A 24,498-nucleotide genomic window follows, 5' to 3' on the forward strand; every position below is an offset into this window, starting at 1 on the left:
CCCCCTTTTAGACGGGGAATGAATGGCCCAATTTAACTCAATTATAGGGTAAAGTCTCCACATATATTTTTTCAAGACTCTCCCATTTACCCATTGACTTCTATTTCTACTCCTCGTGTTTTAATTAAACTGTTAACTGTGTCGTACTCTGGATAAACATGGATTTTTAAAAATTTGGCCAGATAATTCGTTCTTCAAATATTTAAATAACCAATTTAAATGACCTCCTTCTTGGCAAAAACTCTCAAACCTGGTACTCTGTGAAGTCTATTTGTTGTTCTATATAAAAGGTCAACATTATATTTTGTTGTTTGTGGGGGGGGGGGGGAGTATTTATAGTTTGGTTTTTAATATCTTTATATTGTTTTTATTCATGAGAAGTCAATGAAAATGAAATCGATTTATTGTGCGTCTACCGTAAGTAAAGATCTTATGCACTTGGCGAAGAAGCTCGAAACATTGCCATCCGGAAGTATATCGGACCAACGCACAAAACTCTGTGTAACCATGAACTTATATAGTCTGGATAATACAGTTCAGTGAGAAAATTACTCATAAAAATGTATGACAAAAAACAATAACAAATAGCTGAGTGACGTCAACTTCTTTCTATATAGATAGAATGCGCTTGGCCAAGGAGTTCACAACATTGCCATCCGGAAGTATAACGGACCAACACACAAACTCTGTGTAACCATGAACTTTTATAGTCTGGTTAATACAGTTTAGTGAGAACAACTCACAAACGCGGATGGCAAAAACAATAACAAAGGCCTGAGTGACGTCATCTGCATACTATCTATAGCCAGCCTGACACTAGAGCCCTCTAAGACTCATAGTTTGACGTCATCTTTTGGTTCGTCCAGTGTCCAGTAGTTGTTGTTTGTAGAGCTCAGGGAAACAAGTGGTCCCATTGGTTGAACTATTGAATACAATTCACGACTTGTTTTCTATTGTGGCCAAAGACTTGTCTTTCGACGTCATTTTTTGGTCAGTGTCAGACTATAAGTTGACGATGGCTACGGTCTGATTCGCCGTATGCAACTAGATACTCTTCAACAGTCGTAACGTCACTTCCTTCCTAATGACGCATGGACACTTAGTAACACTGGCTCTAAACTATCGGAACAATGGCGGACGCCCATATAAAATATTTATCGGGCGAGCTTAAAAGCGTATCCAGGGGAAAAAATCCATAAATTTGATCATGTTTTGACTTTCACATATTCTGATCTCAAGGCATATGAAAAGTTCTAGCCAGCATGAAGAATAACTTCTTTGTTTAGAACCAAGATGGCCGCCGTTGCCGGGCGGCGTGACATCAGACTACTGAATCCAATTATGTGGTACAGTATTCAGTCTTTGTCAAGGTCTTACCCATTTATCCATTGACTGATATGATGTCTACTAGATCTCGTGGAATAACCAGAAAAATGATGTAATCGGGACAAACGTGGATTTTAAAAAATTGGTCAGAAAACTCGTCTTTCATATATCGGTCGATTTAAATTACATTCATTTTGGCAGCGTAGCGTGGCTCAGAGGAACGGTATTTGCGTCGTACCGAAAGGTACCGAGTTCGATCACCCACCGCTGCACTGTGTGGCCTTCAGCAAGTCACCCCTCACCCTAGCTCAATTGGCGGCGCTGCACTGCGGCTGTCGCCTGGGTTATTCCAGTCTTCCCTTGGAAAAGACCCTAGAGACAATTTTACCTATGGGATGAAAAAAAGGAAATTTCATTTATATATTTATTTTTTAATACTCTCAAACATTATACTTTAAGGAAAGACATCGCGAAGTCCCAGGTTTGAGTTTTGAGGGTTTTTGCCAAGATAAGTGTCATTTGGATCGATGGATATTCAAAGGACGAGCTTCCTGACCAAATTCTTTAATACATAATTTTTTCAGAACACGACAGTTGAATGTTTTTTTAAAAACAAAACAAAACAAATGAAGCCGAAGTTCACCAAGCAGAACGGAGGACGTCTGGTCGCGTTCGAAAGGGAATGCACGTACCATAACAACACCACACGCGTCGACAAGTTTGTTTAAAAATTAAACACGTACACATAGAAAACTAAAATATCCAGAATAGCCACACGTCACAAATCACATTCCTGTACGCCGGAAGGTCTTTACCAGAAATAATATGTGACCAATCGCTTCAAAATAGTATTAAGTCAGGATGGGCCAGATATGTCAAAATGAGATTTTACTGTAAACATTCGAATAATTTCGAAAGATTAATTTTCATCACTCAAAAAATCAATTGTTATTTTGATTCATCTTATCAAGACAATTTTTATTCTGAAGCCAAATCTCGAATTTTGATATGGCTAATTATCTTTAGCATCTAAATCCCCCCTGGTATAGATAGTTCGAAGATGACGTCACTCAGGTCTTTGTTATTGTTTTTTGCCATCCGCGTTTATGAGTAATGCTCACTGAACTGTATCAACCAGACTATAAATGTTCATGGATACACACAATTTTGTGTGTTGGTCCGTTATACTTCCGGATGGCAATGTTATGAGCTTCTTAGCCAAGCGCATACTATCTATAACAACGCTTTGAATCTACGATTCTTTCATTTCTTTGTATATATTAAACGAGTTATTTTTATCGTGCCCAATAGCACTACGAGCTTGCGAGTAATGTCATTGTAAGATAAAAATATAACGAGTTTAATAAATACAAAGAAATAAAAGAATACGTTCATTTCACCTCTCCATGTAAGATTTAATAGATCTTTCGTGATCAATTGTATGGTAGTTGTATTTCTTATTCACCATAATTTGTATTTTTCTCCATTTTCTGGAAGGACAAATTGACCCTCGCCTCCCCCCCCCCGCCCCCCCCCCCCCAAAAGAAAAAAAATAAGAAGAAAAATTATGGATTTGTATTCATGCGCACCTATTTGAGTAAAAGACATTTTCAAAAATATTATAATGCTAGACGTCTAGTTCTTTTTTCAAACATCTAATTCTAAGTTAAATTTAACGATTTATAATCGGACGTCACAAATTATGATTGTAATCTTATCATTATATTAGGCGTTACTATTTTGGGAGGGGAGTTTAGGAGAGGGGTAGAATAATACATATTTATCAAGATATACAAAACGTTCATTTCTAAATATCTACCCAAATGCAAGTAACAATCTAAAATAAAGCTGAATAGAAGAAACGAAACTGACGTCACTTAGCTTTTTTGCGTCAAAGGTTACACATAGTTTATGGGTACGTGTGAGTTACAGCCTGATGTCAGGTGTTGTTAGTATTATATCTAAACGCATAGCATCAATAACCATTCTGATACCGTAAACCATTAAAAAATACCAATATTTTGGAATGTAGCCACAGTTTGCGGGAGAATGCACACAGATAAAGATGTATAGGAAATGTGTAGTGATATGAATGCACACAGATAATGATGTATAGGAAATGTGTAGTGATATGAATGGACACAGATAAAGAGATGGATAGCAAATGTGTTGGTATGAATGGACATCCAGCCAAGGTAATAGATAAAAGGCAAATGATAATAATGAACGACAGAAAATGCCTTATCATATGTCTTTCATTTTATGTCACGAAGCGTGATTCATACACAAATACGCATCTATTTCTATGGGTAGTGATATATCATATATATATATATATATATATATATATATATATATATATATATATATATATTATGTATAATATATATTATATATATATATATATATATATATATATATATATAAATATACATAAATATATCTATCTATATAGATATATTTATAAACATATATATATATATCTATATATATATATAAATATATAATCTCTCTCTCTCTCTCTGTCTCTCTCTCTCTCTGTGATTGTGTGTGTTTGTGTGTGTTTGTGTGTGTATATGTGTGTGTGTGTGTATAGATAATGTTTGTTCAAACCCAGGGTCTGTGGTTAATATCTATTCAAAGGAATGAAAAGAAAACAAGTGTTACACTTTGTCATTGTTCTTCGTCAAATATCTTGCAGTTAAACAGTTTCAGCAATATTTCATTTTATATAATATGTATTATAATCTTCTCAAAAAAAACCCCGACCTTGTTGGCTTTGGATCTACGGTTTTCTGGAGAAGTTGAAAACATTGGATTCATTGAAAAAAGTTCTCCGTGACGGTAAATATTTGATGAAAGTAGTTAAACTCACTCAATCCTAGAGATTTTTGCTTCTTTTCAACATTGGAAAAATATGTAATAAAAATGAGCATGTACATAGATTGTTTTATTCAACTACCATTAACTTGTAATGATTAAGAACATTAGCTTTGTTACTACGCCTATAATTTGTCTCAGAAGAATGTAATTAATAGGCATGGGGTAAAAGTAACCCTGGTAAACTACGGATATAGTCGGTGTTAGGGTTGAGTGAGTTAAAGCCAACAGCACGCTCCGTCCAGGTGTTTTCAAAGACATGCAAGAATGAATTCTGCACGTCAAGAAAGCGATGTCTACTATAGAAATTGAATTTTGGATTCATAATATAGCCTATTGAGGGAACGCAAGTAGAATTGGTTGTGATGCGCATGGAGCATGGTGAATCCGTTGGAATGAGCAATGTAAACATCCATGTTCTTTAAGTATTTGTTTTATTTATGCGGGGTTTCAGTTGGTAGCTCAATTGGTAGAGCAATCGCTTCAAACACTAAATGGACCGAGATCGATCCAGGGTTAGTCAAGATTTTTTTTCACGCAGCAGTGATTGGGTAGCTGGGTCTGTTGGCTCTGGCGGAAGGTACTTTGTGATAGACTGACGTCTTTTCCAAAGGGTAACAAGCAACTGATATTGTCCATTTCACGCTATAGAAATCGGGATAAACTCCAGCTCCATGGGCCTAATGGCTTTGAACGACTACTTTTTTATATTATCTATGTATTATATTATGCGTTGAATTATGCTGGCCACTGTCGGCTATTAACTTCGTCGACTTATTTCTGGTTTCAACAGGCTGTATCAGAAATCCTGGGCTTCAATGGTCTTCTCTTTAACGTGGGGGTGTGTTTGATTGATGGCTTAGCCCTGATCTCTCCTGGAATAAAAACAAACCACCAAAAACCACCGTGGTACAGCGGGAAAGAAGAGCTTTTCATTTATATGTCGTGTGATAGGTAGTGTTTTTAGTACTTCTTCTTCTTCTTCTTCTTCTTCTTCTTCTTCTTCTTCTTCTTGTTCTTAGTCCAAATGTTTTTCTTTGTAATTTCTCCTAACAGGCGTCATGTTTTGTGATACATTTTTAGGTTTGTTCGGTCAAACGTTGTGATTCATTAATCAGAGCCATAAAACTACAACCAAGAACTAATAATACTAAAAAAGACCTCATTAAAACTTAGAAACCCTCAACATTGGTTCGCCAATGCTAGACACATTAATGACTATGAGTCTATGAAGACCATGGTATATGAATGTTTGCTTTACTTCTTTATTATTGGCATTTACGGGAAGGATATCATCAGCAAAGATGTACGTAAGAGACTGTATTCCCCGAAAGTATCAGAGTGATAATTTAGGGAGCAAGTACCTACTTGTGTGCGATATATGTTTGAAAAAGTTGTGTATAAGCAGTACCAGACGACACAAGGAAAGAAAATACAACAACAAAAAAAAAACCTATCCGAAATTATCAGACTTCCGCGATTTGTGGTCATAATCAAGAGGTCTGAGGTTCGATCCCCAGACAAGGAAGACTGGATATTTGGGATGTGTATTTTTTTTTCTTGAATTTTTCTTTCTTGAATTGTCTGGCAAATTTTTTCATAACACTTTGTCAGATATTTGTTCCCGGAAAGCACGCCCGACAGTTGCCAAATATATTGTTGGTTGCAACACATTTAGGTTATATCAGCGCCAGTAAAAAGGAATAGAATGGGATAGTAAAAAGTTCTAGAATTATAATTAAAGCATCCAAGAATAAGGTAGACAAAGGGAAATTGGTTCAAATCTGGAACAGATGTAGATCCCAAGAGAACACTATCAGTGTACTTAGTTTTGAGATCACCAAATGTCACATCCAGACATAAGAACAGGTCCCCGCCAAGAGGAACATTCTCAATTTTTTTTTACAAATCATACATATGTAAAAGGAAAAATAATACAGTACATAACAGAGAGATGATTTACAAGCAAAAAAATATCATCTCTCAAAACTAACTATACATTTGATGTTTCCCACCCAGCTAGTGTATCCGGCCAGGGCCAGGACAAAACCAAGTAATCTCATTCCAAGACAAAGACAGAAAGCATGTTGGAAAACAGATACAAGTAGATAGAAGACATAGTATGTACCTCCCTGCCCACCATGGGAGGTCAGGAACCTCATCCAGATATAGGGGGATAGAAGACATGTATGTACCTCCCTGCCCACCATGGGAGGTCAGGAACCCCACCCAGATATAGGGGGATAGAAGACACAGTATGTACCACCCTGCCCACTATGGGAGGTCAGGAACCCCATCCAGATATAGAGGGATAGAAGACATGTATGTACCTCCCTGCCCACCATGGGAGGTCAGGAACCCCACCCAGATATAGGGGGATAGAAGACACAGTATGTACCACCCTGCCCACTATGGGAGGCCAGGAACCTCATCCAGATATAGGGGGATAGAAGACATAGTATGTACCTCCCTGCCCACCATGGGAGGTCAGGAACCCCACCCAGATATAGGGGGATAGAAGACACAGTATGTACCTCCCTGCCCACCATGGGAGGTCAGGAACCCCACCCAGATATAGGGGGATAGAAGACATAGTATGTACCTCCCTGCCCACCATGGGAGGTCAGGAACCCCACCCAGATATAGGGGGATAGAAGACACAGCATGTACCTCCCTGCCCACCATGGGAGGTCAGGAACCCCACCCAGATATAGGGGGATAGAAGACATAGTATGTACCTCCCTGCCCACCATGGGAGGTCAGGAACCCCACCCAGATTGGCGTATTATAAATGTCATCGTTAGGAAATAATCCTCAAAGCAAAAAGACACAAATTTCAACTCGCGGATTTACATTACGGACAAAAAAAAAAGAAGAAATGCAGGCCATAAAATCCCACAATTCCTTGATGGCCAGAGTATAATAGAAATATATTTTAAATACTATATAGTAATCAATAAGTTTCAAAACTGAGCAATTAAAAAAAGATTGAGCTTTATATAGCGCAATATCAACTAAATGTCCTCAAAGCGCTTTACAAGGGACCCCTGGTCAACAGCAACATTTAACATGTAGGTCGGGACATGACGCCTGTTAGGCGATATTACAATTTTGCTGACAAAGACAACGCTGTTCCCGGCCAGATACTCATTTTACACTTATTTCGGTGAGAGAATGTGTGTAAAGAGCCTTTTCCAAGGACTCAACTATGCGCCGAGCGCGAGGCTCGATCCCAGGACCTTCCTATCCGAAAGCGAGTGTCATACCACTAGACCACATAGACGCCATAACAGAATACGCCAAAACGCATTGGTTATGAACATAAACCTTTTAGTCCACACCTGGTAACTTAAAACCTTTTACGGTTTGATATAGAAAACTTGAATTCAGATAAGTCTGTCATTTATTTATGACGACACCCGATAAATAAACGCATACTTTAGATACGTCTCTCTTCTTTGAATCTGATCAAATTTGTTCTCAAAGCAAAGCGATCACCCTTAACAACAACAACAACAACACCCGCAAGTACAAGATTATTTGATTAAACCGAAGCAGAGCCCTCCAAAATCCCATATCCCGTTGTTTACCCAAAGTCTCTCTCTACGACCTTCTCCTCTTTTCAAGACCTGAATAAATGGCCTTGAAAAGAAAACATATAACATATATTATATAAACATTACTGTTAAACGCTTTGAGATTGTTGAGACACGGGGTAAGGCGCTATATAAAAACCATATATGTGACCCCTCGTCCCCCGAAAGGTATTAAGTCGGGATGATTCAGATGATGAAAATGGAATTTGTAGCCAGAAATATCAGACTTAAGTTGAGTTTGTTATGCTTTATAGAGGAGAAGGAATATCATATTTTAGAGTGCTGAATACCAACGTTTCATACTTTTGACCAGTTTAACGTTAATTTGACTTTTTAGCAACTGGTTCCTCCTGACATAATACCGTTTTGAGACGTTGGGTCACATATTATTATTATTATTATTATTATTATTATTATTATTATTAATTTTATTATTATTGTTATTATTATTATTATTATTATTATTATTATTATTATTATTATTATTATTATTTATTATTATTATTATCATTATTATTATGTTAAGTGTTGCTGTTTTTCATTGACCCTTTGTAAAGCGCTTTGAGCACATTTAGTGGATATTACGCTATATTAAAGTTCAAGTTTAATCATAATCAAATTCAGAATTGATGCACTTTAAATAAACCGTCTGAATTGTGTTTCCTCTTATTCTAATGACAGACGTGATCGAAACAACACACACACACATACACACACACACACCCACACACACACATCACACACATCAGACATCCACACCCACACACACACACACACTCACACACATACACATACATACACACACACACAAACATCACACACACATCACACACACATCACATACACATCACACATCCACACATACACATCACACACACACTCACACACAGACACACACTCACACACACAAACATACACACATCACACACACAAACACACACACATCACACACACATCACACATCCACATCCACACCCACACACACACTCACACGTACACACATACACACACACACGCACACACACATCATATATTCAAGCTCAAATTCCAATTTAATCCTTGTTTTGAAATAACACCGAAAACCGGATGCAGATGAAAGTGAGTATTATGTGCGGGAGGGGGGGGGAATTCTATATTTATTTGATCAATCCTCCCAGACCACGAAAGAATCCATTAGTGACCCAACGTCTCAAAACGGTATTATGTCGGGATGGACCAGATGCTATAAAGTCAAATTAACGTTAAACCGGTCAAAAATATGAAACGTTGGTATGTAACACTCTAAAACATGACATTCATTCTCCTCTATAATACATACAAACTTAACTTAAGTCTGATATTTCTGGCTACAAATTCCATTTTCAGTATCTTAATCATCCCGACTTAATACCGTTTTGAGGCGAGGGGTCAGATTATTTCTATGTCTGGTTAAAACTAAATAAATCATCAAAATTGAAAAAAAAAGGTCAAAATTTGCATAATCTATTCTCAAGTCTATAGTCGAATAGAAAAAAACAAAAACTAGAGGTGCCGAATTGAGCCAATAAGATGGAGAGAAAGATAAAGGGGGTAAATATGACTCGTATATGTGACCCATCGTCTCAAAACGATATTATGTCGGAACGAACATAATGCTTAAAAGACGAATTAAATGTTAAACTGGTCAAAAATATAAATTGTTGGCATTAGCACCCTAAAATATGGTATCCATTCTCCTCAATAAAACATAAAAACTCAACACAATTCTGATATTTATGGCTATAAATCCAATTTTCAATATTTTAACCAACCCGACAATACTGTTTTGAGGCGGAGGGTCACATATAAGGGTGTTGTTCCCTTATATATGAGTTACATTTACTCCTCTCTTAGTCGAATAGAATGTTGTCAAAATAAAAAAAAATCTGCCTTCTTAATAAATGGCTCAAATATAAAATAAATGCATATTTATATAAAAACTAGATCTAGGATTAGTCATGACTACCAAACAAAAATTGAGTCAAAGCGTGGCTTTCGTAAAGTTATGGCCTGACACTGACCAAAATATGACGTCAAAATGCCAGTCTTTTGCCACAAAAGAAAACAAATCGTGAGTTGTATTCAATGAAATGGCTTGTTTCCATGAGCTCTTCTAACGACAACTCACTAGGCGATGCAAAAAACAAATATTACGTCAAACTGCCAGTCCTTTTGGATTTCAGTGTCAGGCTATAACATAACGATGGCTACGGTCAAAGCCGCTGCGGTACTTTTAGTGAATTGAGTGTATAATAATAATACACGATTCTTACACTCTTGCCTTTTGGAATTCCGGACGTGTCCCCAACCGTTGCACGAGCTTGCAAGTGCGCGTTGGGAACAAAGTTCGAATTCCAAAACACAAGAGTGTAAGAAATAATTTATTCTACCCTTCAATCTATTCCGATTTCATCATCTTTGAATAAAAGACAACTTCAAAAAGATTAAATTAAAACTTCTTTTTAAAGAATCCAAATTTTAGTGAATTTTAACGATTTGTGACCCATCGTCTCAAAACGATATTATGTCGGAACAAACATAATGCTTAAAAGACGAATATGCTATTAAATGTTAAACTGGTCAAAAATATAAATTGTGGGCATTTGCAACCTAAAATGTGGTATCCATTCTCATCAATAAAACATAAAAACGCAACACTAGTCTGATATTTATGGCTATAAATTCAATTTTCAACATTTTAACCAACCCGACATAATACCGTTTTGAGGCGGAGGGTCACATTTATAATCTGACGTCATAAATCATTATTGTAAACATGATATCATTACGCGTTACTAATTATAGGGAGAGGGGTGGAATATTAGTGTATCGGCCAAAGACGTCATAAATCATTATTGTAAACATGATATCATTACGCGTTACTATTTATAGGGAGAGGGGTGGAATATTAGTGTATCGGCCAAAGACGTCATAAATCATTATTGTAAACATGATATCATTACGCGTTACTATTTATAGGGAGAGGGGTGGAATATTAGTGTATCGGCCAAAGACGTCATAAATCATTATTGTAAACATGATATCATTACGCGTTACTATTTATAGGGAGAGGGGTGGAATATTAGTGTATCGGCCAAAGACGTCATAAATCATTATTGTAAACATGATATCATTACGCGTTACTATTTATAGGGAGAGGGGTGGAATATTAGTGTATCGGCCAAAGACGTCATAAATCATTATTGTAAACATGATATCATTACGCGTTACTAATTATAGGGAGAGGGTGGAATATTAATGTATCGGCCAAAGACGTCATAAATCATTATTGTAAACATGATATCATTACGCGTTACTAATTATAGGGAGAGGGGTGGAATATTAGTGTATCGGCCAAAGACGTCATAAATCATTATTGTAAACATGATATCATTACGCGTTACTATTTATAGGGAGAGGGGCGGAATATTAGTGTATCGGCCAAAGACGTCATAAATCATTATTGTAAACATGATATCATTACGCGTTACTATTTATAGGGAGAGGGGTGGAATATTAGTGTATCGGCCAAAGACGTCATAAATCATTATTGTAAACATGATATCATTACGCGTTACTAATTATAGGGAGAGGGGTGGAATATTAGTGTATCGGCCAAAGAAGGGAGGTTTCTACATCTTAAAAAAAAATAATAAACAGGAAGTTTACTTACCTTTCCTGCTTCAGTGGTGTTCAACTTTCACTCCTCCTTACGAAAGCAGCTTGTGTGTGAGTACGACTTGGTCAATTATATTATGAGAACTTAACACAGAAAACGTTGGTGCTCATCTACATTTCCTTCAACTTTCGAATGTTATTTGAAAGTGAAAACATTCAAGAATTAGCTTTTACCAGAATAATGTCACCAACACAAGAATTTGTAAAAATAAACAACCCGGCACATCATAATTTGTCTATTAGTTTTATGTTTGAATCCCGACAAATAATACAATTGTATAAATTCACACGTCATCCTTGTTCAAGAACTGGAGTCCTGTAAGACATTACGTCGTATAATATTATTATAAGTCCGTCACAAGAGCAATGAAAAGTAAGGTCGGAGTTGTGAGGCCTGGATTTAACACCGAGTATGACAGTGAGATGTCAGTACTTTACTCATTTATCTGTAAATATCAAATTATATAATATGTGTCTCTGATTAACCAGTAAACGGCCTAGGTGAAAATGACATGAATTTAAACGTTTGGCTAGAAAACTGTCTTTCAAATTATATCGATCGATTTAAATGACCCTCCTCAACTCTCAAACCTGGGACCCGCGAGGTCTTCCTTAAAGGAACATGTTTGAGAGGGTTTTTTTTATTTGCCAAGGTGAGAATTCGTTTAAATCGATCGACGTTAGGCGATAGTAAATTTTTTTCGGACAGAGATAACGCTGTTAACGACCAGGTACTCATTTTACACATGTGAATAGTGAGAGAATGTGAGTGAAGAGCCATTTTCCAAGGACTCAACGATGCGCCAAGCGAGGCTCGAACCCAGGACCCTCCTATTCGAAAGCGAGTGTCATACCACAAGACTACATAGCGGTACAAAGAACGTATCTAATTATTTGGCCAGTCGGTTTTTAAATATCGATGGACTTAAACGAATCTCAAAACCTGGGACCTGATGGAAGATTTCACGAAGTCCTGGGTCTGTGATTTTTGCCAAGATGAAGGTCATTTATATCCGTCGATATTTAAAGAATGAGTTTTCTGACTAAAATTTCTTAACTACGGATTCTTCCGGATACGGCAGTTAACTGGTTAAATCACATTTTCAACCTCTTAGTCCACTTTGGCACAAGTGAAAGGGAGAGAGAGAGAGAGAGAGAGAGAGAGAGAGAGAGAGAGAGAGAGAGAGAGAGAGAGGAAAAGAGAGAGAAGAGAGAGAGAGAATAAGTAGGACTGAAATATCTGTTCAATGTTATAGTTATCATATGACGTTATAACAAGTGTAACTAAATAACAAATTGCCATATTTATGGACATTAAAGACTATTATTACTACTACTATTATTATTATTATTATTATTATTTTATATTATTATTATTATTATTATTATTATTATTATTATTATTATTATTATTATTATTATTACTATTATTACTATTATCATTATTATTATTATCATTATTATTATTATTTATTTATTATTTTATTATTATTATTATTATTATTATTACTATTATTATTATTATTATTATTATTATTATTATTATTATTATTATTGATTGATTGATTGATTTCGATAAAATTACGGAGACTAAAATACGGAGACATGTAACTTCGGGGCTCGTTCCGTATGTGGATGCTCAGTGTCAAGTAGGTAAACATGGCATTTGTGTATTGAAGGTGGTATATATGTGTTTTTGGGGCTAAATGAAATACACATCATTTCTTCCCGTTATAGATAGTATGCGCTTGGCTAAGAAGCTCATAACATTGCCATCCGGAAGTATAACGGGCCAACACACAAACTGTGTGTATCCATGAACGTTTATAGTTAGGTTAATACAGTTTAGTGAGAATTACTCATAAACGCGGATGGCAAAATACAATAACAAAGACCTGAGTGACCTCATCTTCGAACTATCTATATCAATCGCACAAATATACACAAAAAATTAGTCTGAGAGAATTTAGTGAGAATAAATCACATCAGAATACATAGAAAGCTGCGGAAACCCGTGTTAACTTTTCAATGGGAGCGATCTATATTAACTTTCCATGTGCTCGAGGTCATTGGTCACATTGCAAAATGTGCTCAAAGTGACCCATATAGATAGTATGCAGATGACGTCAATCAGGCCTTTGTTATTGTTTTTGCCATCCGCGTTTGTGAGTTGTTCTCACTAAACTGTATTAACAAGACTATAAAAGTTCATGGTTACACAGAGTTTGTGTGTTGGTCCGTTATACTTCCGGATGGCAATGTTGTGAACTCCTTGGCCAAGCGCATTCTATCTATAGTGAAAAGTGCTCACAGCTTTCGAAATTTCTAATATCACGATTGGTCATTTTGTTCAGTTCGACACATGTATATGTTGACAACTTTCATAAACAAAGCAGCGTGTTTACATTTGTACAGAAATATCCAATTGTTGGACAGCAACAGATCATGTGATTGATGACTTGGTTGGACGAGAACCTGAATATAGATAGTATGCGCTTGGCTAAGAAGCTCATAACATTGCCATCCGGAAGTATAACGGACCAACACACAAAACTGTGTGTATCCAGAACTTTTATAGTCTGGTTAATACAGTTTAGTGAGATCAACTCAAAACGCGGATGGCAAAAAAACAATAACAAAGTCTGTGTGACGTCATCTTCCTTCTATCTATAGATAGAATGCGCTTGGCCAAGGAGTTCACAACATTGCCATCCGGAAGTATAACGGACCAACACACAAACTCTGTGTAACCATGAACTTTTATAGTCTGGTAAATACAGTTTAGTGAGAACAACTCACAAACGCGGATGGCAAAAAAAAACAAAAACAATAACAAAGTCCTGTGTGACGTCATCTTCGTTCTATCTATAGACCGCTCCCATTGTATTACACATTACACACATTATGAGTGAGAGGATGTTTACACACCTGACACGCCCTGACACAGATGCGCATCGTCTGCCAGTAAAACCATATTGACACTTGAGAGGTTTCGCGTCTCTGTATAGATAGAATGAAGTTGACGTCACTCAGGTCTTTGTTATTGTTTTTTGCCATCCTCGTTTATGAGTAATGCTCACTGAACTCTATTAACCTGACTATAAACGTTCATGGATACATACAGTTTTGTGTGTTGGTCCGTTATACTTCCGGATGGCAATGTTATGAGCTTCTTAGCCAAGCGCATACTATCTATATAGATAGAATGAAGTTGACGTCACTCAGGTCTTTGTTATTGTTTTTTTTTGCCATCCGCGTTTATGAGTAATTCTCACTTAACTGTATTAATCAGACTATGAACGTTTAAGGCTACACATAGTTAGTTTTGGTCCGTCATGCTTCCGGATGGAAACGTTGTGAGCTTCTTAGACAAGCGCTTACTATCGATATATCAGCTGTCTCCGATAATAATATACAGACTGAACAAAATTGACGTCACTCAGCTATTTGTTGTTGTTTTCAGTCAGCCATTGAAATGACTATCTCGGTCTCACTAAATTACATCAATCGGACACACTGCTTTACACATATTATTGTTATGTGTTATATACGTTATAATCCGGCTGGCAGATGTGGTGAATATGTCACCTAAACGCATAGCATCAAATGAATTATTTGAATTATGACACAACGATGAATGAAGTTGACGTCAGGCGGAGCTATGTTATTTCTTTTTTTTTCCTAGATTATACACATAATTTTTGTGCGTTGGTACAATTGAACTTGAGTGCAGAGCATGTGAGTTGTTCACTTAAACGCATATCATCAATAGATTGATGAATTATTAAATGCTTTTTTATTGTTTTTAGACAGACATTTTGGTGATTAGTTCTCAATAGATTCTTTCAAACAATCGTCGGGTATAACTAAAACAATAAAGGTTTAAGGTTACATGTTGTTTAGTTTGTTGGTTCGTTGTATCCGACTGGCGAGTATTTTACCTAAAGGCGTGGCATCCGTAAATATGTTAATTGGTTATCCGATTGTAAGACATAAAGTGAAATCAAGAAAATTGGCTGCGATGCGAACTGCCTGGTGAGCACCGACAACTGTGACGACAAAAATAGTGAAAGGTGACGGGAGATGGGTGGGAGACGTAACGCGCGCGCGCGCTTTCCACGGCCTGTGGTAGTGAGTGAGTGAGTGAGTGTGGTGGTGGTGGTGGTGGTGGTGGAGGACAAAGACAGGACGGTGAGGGGTGACGGAGAGTGGGGAGGGGCGTACGGATCGCAATAGATAGGTATGTATGTATGTATGTATGTATGTATGTATGTATGTATGTATGTATGTATGTATGTATGTATGTATGTATGTATGTATGTATGTATGTTGTGAGAGATAGATAAGATAGATAGATAGAGAGAGAGAGAGAGAGAGAGAGAGAGAAAGAGAGAGAGAGAGAGAGAAAGAAAGAGAGAGATAAATAGAGAGATAGATAGATAGATAGGTAGATAGAGATAGATAGAGGGAGAGAGAGAAAGAGAGAGAGAGAGATAGAGAGAGAGAGAGAGAGGGGGGAGAGATAGATAGAGAGATAGATAGATAGATAGATAGATAGATAGGTAGATAGAGATAGATAGAGAGAGACAGAAAGAAAGAGAGATAGAGATAGAGAGAAAGAGAGAGAGAGGGGGAGAGATAGAGAGATAGATAGATAGATAGATAGGTAGATAGAGATAGATAGAGGGAGAGAGAGAGAAAGAGAGAGAGATGGGGGGGGGAGAGATAGAGAGATAGATAGATAGATAGTTAGATAGATAGATAGGTAGATAGAGATAGATAGAGAGAGAGAAGAGGAGAGGAGAGATAGAGAAGAGAGAGAGAGAGAGAGAGGGGGGAGAGATAGATAGAGAGATAGATAGATAGATAGATAGATAGGTGGATAGAGATAGATAGAGGAGACAGGACGGTGAGGGGTGAGGGGCGTACGGATCGCAATAGATAGAAGAAAAAGACGTATATGTATGTATGTATGTATGTATGTATGTATGTATGTATGTATGTATGTATGTATGTATGTATGTATGTATTTATGTACGTACGTACGTATGTATGTATGTATGTATGTATGTATGTATGTATAGCATGCATGTATGTATGCATGCATGCATGCATGATGTATGTATGTAGTATGATGATGTAGAAGTATGTATGAATGTAGTATAGTAGTAGATAGTATGTATGATGAGTGAGAGATAGATATAGATAGATAGAGAGAGAGAGAGGGAGATAGATAGGTAGAGAGTAGATAGATAGATAGATAGGTAGATAGAGTAGATGAGAGAGAGAAGAAAGAGAGAAGAGAAGAGAGAGAGAGAGAGAGAGGGGAGAGAGAGAAGAGAGAGAGATGAAGAGAGAGAGAGAGAAGAGAGAGAGAGAGGAGTCATTCTTTTCACATAGCATTTCCATGGTAATGTTATTCCAAAGCCGACTATCCTCATTGTACAACTACTTGAATGTCTCATTCATCGCGTTTTGTTGACAGAGAAGACACGAGAAATGTTAGGAGCATTGGTCTTTGTCAGTCAAATTGTAGTTATTATTATTTATTATTATTATTATTATTATTATTATTATTATTATTATTATTATTATTATTATTATTATTATTATTATTATTATTTAATGTAATTAGGGGATCAGGATATGAATATGAATAAGTAAGAAGAATAGTAAAACTCTGATCGTGGCCTTAGTAAACTCATAGCCTGACACTGACCACAAAATGACATCAAAAGACTAAGTCTTTTGCCACAAAAGAAATCAAATCGTGAATTTTATTCAATAGTTCAACCAATGGAATCACTTGTTTCCTTGAGCTCTACTAACGACAACTCACTCGACGCTTGCACAAGCCTCAAGCCTTTTAAAAAATGACGTCAAAATATAGGTTCTTGTGTCAGGCCGTAGCTTGACATTAGAACCGCCGCCATCGTTACCTGATAGATAGTATGCAGATGACGTCACTCAGGCCTTTGTTATTGTTTTTGCCATCCGCGTTTGTGAGTTGTTCTCACTAAACTGTATTAACCAGACTATAAAAGTTCATGGTTACACAGAGTTTGTGTGTTGGTCCGTTATACTTCCGGATGGCAATGTTGTGAACTCCTTGGCCAAGCGCATTCTATCTATAGATAGTTCGAAAATGACGTCACTTAGGTCTTTGTTATTGTTTTTTGCCATCCGCGTTTATGAGTAATGCTCACTGAACTGTATTAACCTGACTATAAACGTTCATGGATACACACAGTTATGTGTGTTGGTCCGTTATACCTCCGGATGGCAATGTTATGAGCTCTTAGCCAAGCGCATGCTATCTTAGATTGTGCATCGCTAAGCGAGTTGTCGTTAGTAGAGCTCAAGGAAACAAGTGATTCCATTGGTTGAACTATTGAATACAACTCACGATTTGTTTTCTTTTGTGGCAAAAGACTGGCATTTTGACGCCATTTCTTGGTCAGTGTCAGGCTACAAGCTAACGAGTTCAACCAATGGAATCACTTGTTTCCTTGAGCTCTACTAACAACAACTCACTATAACGCTGCACAAACCTTTAAATAATGACGTCAAACTATATATTATAGGTTAATTGGATTTAGTAGTCTGATGTCACGCCGCCCGGCAACGGCGGCCCTCTTGGTTCTAAACAAAGAAAATCATTACTTTTTATACTTCAAGCTGGCTAGAACTTTTCATATGTCTTGTGACCAGAATGTGTAAAAGTCAAAACATGTTATCTGGATACGCTTTTATGCTCGCCGGAGAAATATTTTATACGGGCGTCCGCCATTGTTCCGATAGTTTAGAGCCAGTGTTGCTAAGTTACCATGCATCATTAAGAAGGAAGTGACGTCACGGCTGTTGAATCCTATTGTGCCAGCCTCTACTCCTATGTAATATATGCTGTCTTGGTTGAATTCTCTACACGTTATATAATATCCTGAAGACCCAGCTGACAGTTCCTGACGTCATCAATAATCCCTTGATATTTTATACCAAAGAATTAGTAGGATTAATACCGCCTTGGTGTCGTTTTATTTTTAACTCATAAGCTACCCATAATCCTTTGGGTAAGATGTAGTAAAATTTAGGATAACCCAAATAGGAAACCTATAGATGGAATGAAGTTGACGCCACTCGGGTCGTTGTTAATGTTTTTTGCCATCCACGTTTATGAGTAATTCTCACTAAACTGTATTATCCAGACTATAAAAGTTCATGATTACACAGAGTTTTGTGTGTTGGTCCGTTATGCTTCCGGATGGCAATGTTGTGAACTTTTAGCCAAGTGCATACTATCTATAGGTCCAAGTAGGTTCTTGTGTCAGGCTTATTGTTAACGATGGCTACGCTTAGACACGCTATAGAACTATTGTTTGTAACAAATCACGCCAATGTCGTATTATTGTCTCAATGAACCCAGATCGACATGTATATATATATATAATATATATATATATATATATATATATATATATATATATATATATATATATATATATAAATATATATACATACAGGTCTGATATCCGAACCTTAAATTAAATTAAATTGAGCTTTATATACCCCAATATCCACTAAATGTGCTCAAAGCGCTTTACAAGGGGTCCCTGGTCAACAGCAACATTTAACATGTAGGACGGGACATGACGCCTGTTAGGCGATATTACAAGTTGTCGGACAAAGACAACGCTGTTACCGGGCAGGTACTCATTTTACACCTGAGTACGGTGAGAGAATGTGATTAAAGAGCCTTTTTCAAGGACTCAACTATGCGCCGAGCACGAGGCTCGAACCCAGGACCTTCCGATCCGAAAGCGAGTGTCATACCACTAGACTACATAGCCGCACTTATGGGACTAGTTTAACTGTAATGGTCAATATTTTGGATGATTTACTTTAGAGATTTTCATTACAACAATGGGCCCAAAAGCAATTTGGTCATCAGACCTGCAAATGAGTGCACGTCGAACTCTGTTGAATAAAAATGAATTTTAAGTAAAAATGATCATTATTAGAAAATCTTCGTTTTTGAAGTATCTTCAAAATTCTAATTAGAAAAATAAATATATAACAGTTCTTCAAAAACAAAAAAAACAAAAAAAAAAAACAAAAACAAAAAAACAAAAACAAAACAAAAAGGGACGTTTCGGGCTCATGACCCTTCTTCAGCCAACATCAAAAGAGATCTGTTTGTTTTTTTAATAGTAATTTATTTACGTTTTCATTGCTCTCCTGGTGAAAATGGAGAGATATGGTGTCGGGTTAGAATAGAATCGAACCTCGTCTCTGAAGGGTCAATTTGCATCCCTCCCGTAGAACCGGAATGAATAGACACGACGGTTAATCAATGCCGGTCTATTCTGCCGTACTCTGGGGAAAAACCCATATTTAAAAATTTGGCCAGTAAACTCGTTCTTCAAATATTGATCGATTTAAATGACCTTAAACTTGGAAAAAATACTAAAACCTAAGACTTCGCGAGTCACAGGTTTGAGAGTTTTTACCAAGATGAAGGTCATTTAAATCGATCGATATTTGAAGGACGAGTTTTCTGGCCAAATTTTCAAATATGAGTTTTTCCAGAGTACGGCAGTATTGCTAGGTCCTTTCAAAGACTGTCCAAGGGAGATAATACAATGGTACTCTACATGTCTGTTTTGTGTAGGTTTGAGTAGGTTGAGTAGGGGGAGATGGTTGAATGAATAACCCACAGCACTAACAACCAGATGATCCAGGCTCTAGACTTAGTGTTGGTTACGATACCTGAGATAGACCACACACTTCACACGCAAAGGGACTGAGATGGATCCTGGGCGAAGCAGGCATTATTTTCTGACGCCCTCCCCCTCCTCCTCTTGTGTGTCAGCCACCAGTGAATGGGTAGCTTGGTCTGTTAGATCTGGCGGAAAGTACTTTGAGACATACTAGTATCCTAGGGTCAACTTGCATCCCAATAAACTGGAATGAATACCCCCCCCCCCATCCTGAATGGGTAGCTAGCTCTGCAGAAAGTACTTTGTGACAGACTAGCGTCCTATCCAGATCAACTTGCATCCCATAAATCCGGAATGAATAGACTAGACGTTTAATCAATACCCGTCTATCTCTTGGTTCTTTTCAAGACTGTCCAAGGGAGATAATACTCTGGTACTCTGCATGTTGGTTTGTGTAGTTTGAGAAGGTTTAGAGGGCGGGAGATGCTTGAGTGAATAACCATAGCACTAACACTCACATGATTATGGCTCTAGACTTAGTGTTGGTTACGATACCTGAGATAGACCACACACTTCACACGCAAAGGGACTGAGATGGATCCAGGGTGTAGCAGAAATTATATTCAGACCCCCCCCCATCCTGAATGGGTAGCTAGCTCTCTGTTAGATCTAGCAGAAAGTACTTTGCGACAGACTAGCGTCCTATCCAGGATCAACTTGCATCCCATAAAGCTGGAATGAATAGACTAGACGTTTAATCAATGTCCGTCTATCTCTTGGTCCTTTCAAAGACTGTCCAAGGGAGATAATACTGGTACTCTACATGTCTGGTGAGATGGGGAGATGATTGAATGAATAACCCACAGCACTAACACCCAGATGATCCAGGCTCTAGACTTAGTGTTGGTTACGATACCTGAGATAGACCACACACTTCACACGCAAAGGGACTGAGATGGATCCCGGGTGTAGTAGACATTATATTCAGATCCCCTTCATCCATCCTGAATGGGTAACTAGCTCTCTGTTAGATCTGGCGGAAAGTACTTTGAGAGAGACTAGTATCATAGGGTCAACAGACTGTCCAAGGGAGATAATACTCTGGTACTCTCCAGGTCTGGTGAGAGGGGGAGATGGTTGAGTGGCTAACCCATAGCACTAACACTCTGATGACTCTGGCTCTAGATTTAGTTTGGTCTCGATAGATCAGACAAACAACACGCTTCACACGCAAAGGGACTGTGATCGATCCTCGGCAAAGCAGACATTTTATCCCGCGCCTCGCTTTCCCCCCTTGTTCACCCACCAATGAATTGTGACAGACTAGCGTCCTAGGGTCAACTTGCATCCCATAAGTAGTAGTAGTAAGCTTCGCAGTCTGAATGACGCTTGCTGAGAATTGTGTGATTCAGTCATGGTCGACGACTATAGCTGCTCTCTCCATCCATGTTGTTAATTGTTTCCATTGGTCAAGTCACGGTCCTGGGCCAGATTTTGAGGCTGTCAAGATCTTGTTGTGGACTTTAGTACGGATGGCACTGCAGTATTTCTTAATTTTTCAGGGATTAATTCGGCCTCATCTGAATCCAGAAATTTCTGATATGTAGAGAGATCCTAGTTCAGGGTAGTTACTATTGATGTTGGTGGTCTCCCTATATATTTTTGCCATGAAGGAAATATTCTGGCATTGCAGTTTGGGCTGGGATGTTATCTTCTCGACCTAAGATGTGACCAAATAGCCTCCATCGCTGTTCTTTTATTATTGTACTCGGGCGTTGGACCCTGATTTTTTACATAGAGATCAGTATTTGTAATTGTCTCTGGCCAATGGATTCCTATTACGCGACGTAATTGTTTGCGGTGGTATGAATCGAGACTTTCTAGGTTCTTTTTTGTGAGGCCCCAGGTTCCACAATTATATGTCAATATCGGAATAATCAGTGCCTCGTAAATCTGTATTCGTGTATTCTCACTGATTATGTTATGTCTATTCCATAAATTTTGGAGTTCGTTGAATGCATTGGTGGCCAGCTGTTTTCGTTCTCTGATGCCTTCATTTTCGTTGATCAAATTGCATAATTTACGTACACTTTTCCATTCATTTAAATTTCTGTTGATTTTTGTATATTCTGTTTTGGATTGATTCACTTTTAGATTCCACCCTTCTAGGGTAGTTGATTTTATTGGCAAGTATATGTTCGCTTGATGTTCTGATTCAAAGATTAGGTCTGCATCATCTGCGTATATCAATTCATGAGCGATCTTCTTTATTGGTGGTAATTTTTGTCTTAGATCTTTCATGGCCGATTCGAGGTATATCGTGAATAGAATTGGACTCAAGCTGTCTCCTTAAGGGGATCCGATGAGGTTGATATTGTTGTTAATTCTCTGGCGGATTCAAATTGTAATGTAGTATCTGATAATAGGTATCTTATGAGCTTCACGTGATCTTTGTTCAAGAATGAGTCTAGGATTGACAACAATTTGGTTCTACATATGGTGTCGAAAGCTGAACTCATATCGATTCCAAGTATGGTAATTCTTCCTTATATTTCTCCGTTCTGGCTTTCAGCCATCGATGGGCCCATACTATGGATGCAGTGCTTCTATCTCTTCTAAATCCGCTTTGTGAAGGTGAAAGATATTCCTCTATCTTTTCTCTAATTCTGTTGAGCGTGATTGTGCTTTAAACTTTTCTTAGCATGGATAATAAAACGATCGGTCACAAATTTTCTAAAGTGCCTTTCTCTTTTTATTTGGTTTGTTTAGCAGAATGTGTTTTCCACTTCAAGATTGAGAACTTGTTTTGTCTTAAATATCTTATTATACATTCAGCTAGTATTTGTATGATTCGTCGTTAACACTAACACTATCTAAACCTGGCAATCTGTTGTTATTGAGCTTTTGTATGGCTTCACTTAATTTTGAGCGTTATAGGCATTTCAAGATCTGGATTGGTATACTCGAATGTTCCACTTTGAATACCCTTGTATTTCTCAGTGTAGTACACGCTTTTAGTGTTTATAATTTCTTTATCATTACGTAAGGTCGTATTACATTTATCTTTGATTATAAGTCTATTGTGTGTTTTTGTCCTTTGATTGTATTCACCGCTTTGAAAATTTTCATACTGTCACTCGTACTATTTATTTCTGTCACAACCTCATCTATTTTGTTGTTGTGATTATACATTGATTGAGATTTAATTTTATGCATGATTTCATTTCTTTGTCTCTTCTGTATTCCATAAATCCGGAATGAATAGACTAGACGTTTAATCAATACCCGTCTATCTCTTGGTTCTTTTCAAAGACTGTCCAAGGGAGATAATACCATGGTACTCTGCATGTTAGGTTTGTGTAGGGTGGAGTAGGTTGAGTGGGGGGGGGGGGGGGAGATGGTTGAATGGATAACCTATAGCACTAACACTCTGATGACCATGGCTCCAGATCTGCTTACTATTATCTCATCTTATTCGGCGAAGTGGCCGAGTGGTTAACATTGCACTGTGATCCGGATGACCCGGGTTCGAGCCCCGCTTCAGGCACTTTCGTTTTTTTCCTTGGGCAAGATTATTAACCCCCAATTTGCTCACTTGGACAACATGGTGATTCCTGTTGAATCAGACATCTTGTTTGATGAGTTATCTATATTCCTTCGTGGAAGGCCTAGGCGACGATTTCTTATGATGTCGTGGCGGAAAAGGCAAAATTTTTTAGAATTCCTAATAGGGTATCCCGATGAGTGCCCAGTTGGTAGAGAATACGCTTCACACGCAAATGAACCAGAATCGATCCCCGAGAAAAAGCCGAAAGTTTCTTCTTGACCCCTGTCAATCCAGCAGTAATTGATTGGATAGCTGGGTCTGTTAGATCTGGCGGAAAGTATTTTGCGACAGACTAGCATCCTATCTAAAGGGTAGCAAGCTATTATCCTTCTCGTGATATAGAAACTGGGGTAAACTCCATGGGTTCAATGGATCTGAAGGAGGCCTTTGTCTTACTCTCAAACTAGAACCGTAACTCTTATTGATCATTATTATTAATATTATTGATGAATCATGCCAGACGTATAGATAGTATGCGCTTGGCTAAGAAGCTCATAATATTGCCATCCGGAAGTATAACGGCCAACACACAAACTGTGTGTATCCATGAACGTTTATAAGTCAGTTAATACAGTTCAGTGAGATTAAAAAACCGGTGGCAAAAAACATAACAAGGACCTAGTGGGTCACTTCAAATTTATAGAAGTATGACGTTACCTCATCGGTCTTTGTTATT

General features: G+C 37.6%; 1 protein-coding gene across 5 annotated transcripts in view; it reads right to left on the reverse strand.

Annotated features, from left to right (window-relative positions):
• The window catches only part of LOC144964370 (G-protein coupled receptor 54-like), a 172,846-nt gene extending 157,280 nt beyond the window's left edge, over positions 1–15,566 (reverse strand). The window contains exons 1-2 of one of the 5 annotated variants that reach the window (XM_078898537.1): positions 15,391–15,566; positions 11,494–11,814 (exon numbers count right to left, since the gene is read on the reverse strand). The gene's annotated coding sequence lies outside the window, so the exon portion shown is untranslated. Of the gene's footprint in view, positions 1–11,493; positions 11,945–15,390 lie in introns of all 5 variants that reach the window. The other 4 variants (XM_078898536.1, XM_078898539.1, XM_078898535.1 and 1 more) reach the window with 4 other exon arrangements.
• Between the last annotated feature and the right edge of the window lie 8,932 nt (positions 15,567–24,498).

The sequence above is a fragment of the Berghia stephanieae genome, chromosome 2, assembly GCF_034508935.2.
Source record: "Berghia stephanieae isolate SIO BIC M18660-M18661 chromosome 2, UCSD_Bste_1.3, whole genome shotgun sequence".
Classification (NCBI taxonomy): Eukaryota; Metazoa; Mollusca; class Gastropoda; order Nudibranchia; family Aeolidiidae; genus Berghia; species Berghia stephanieae.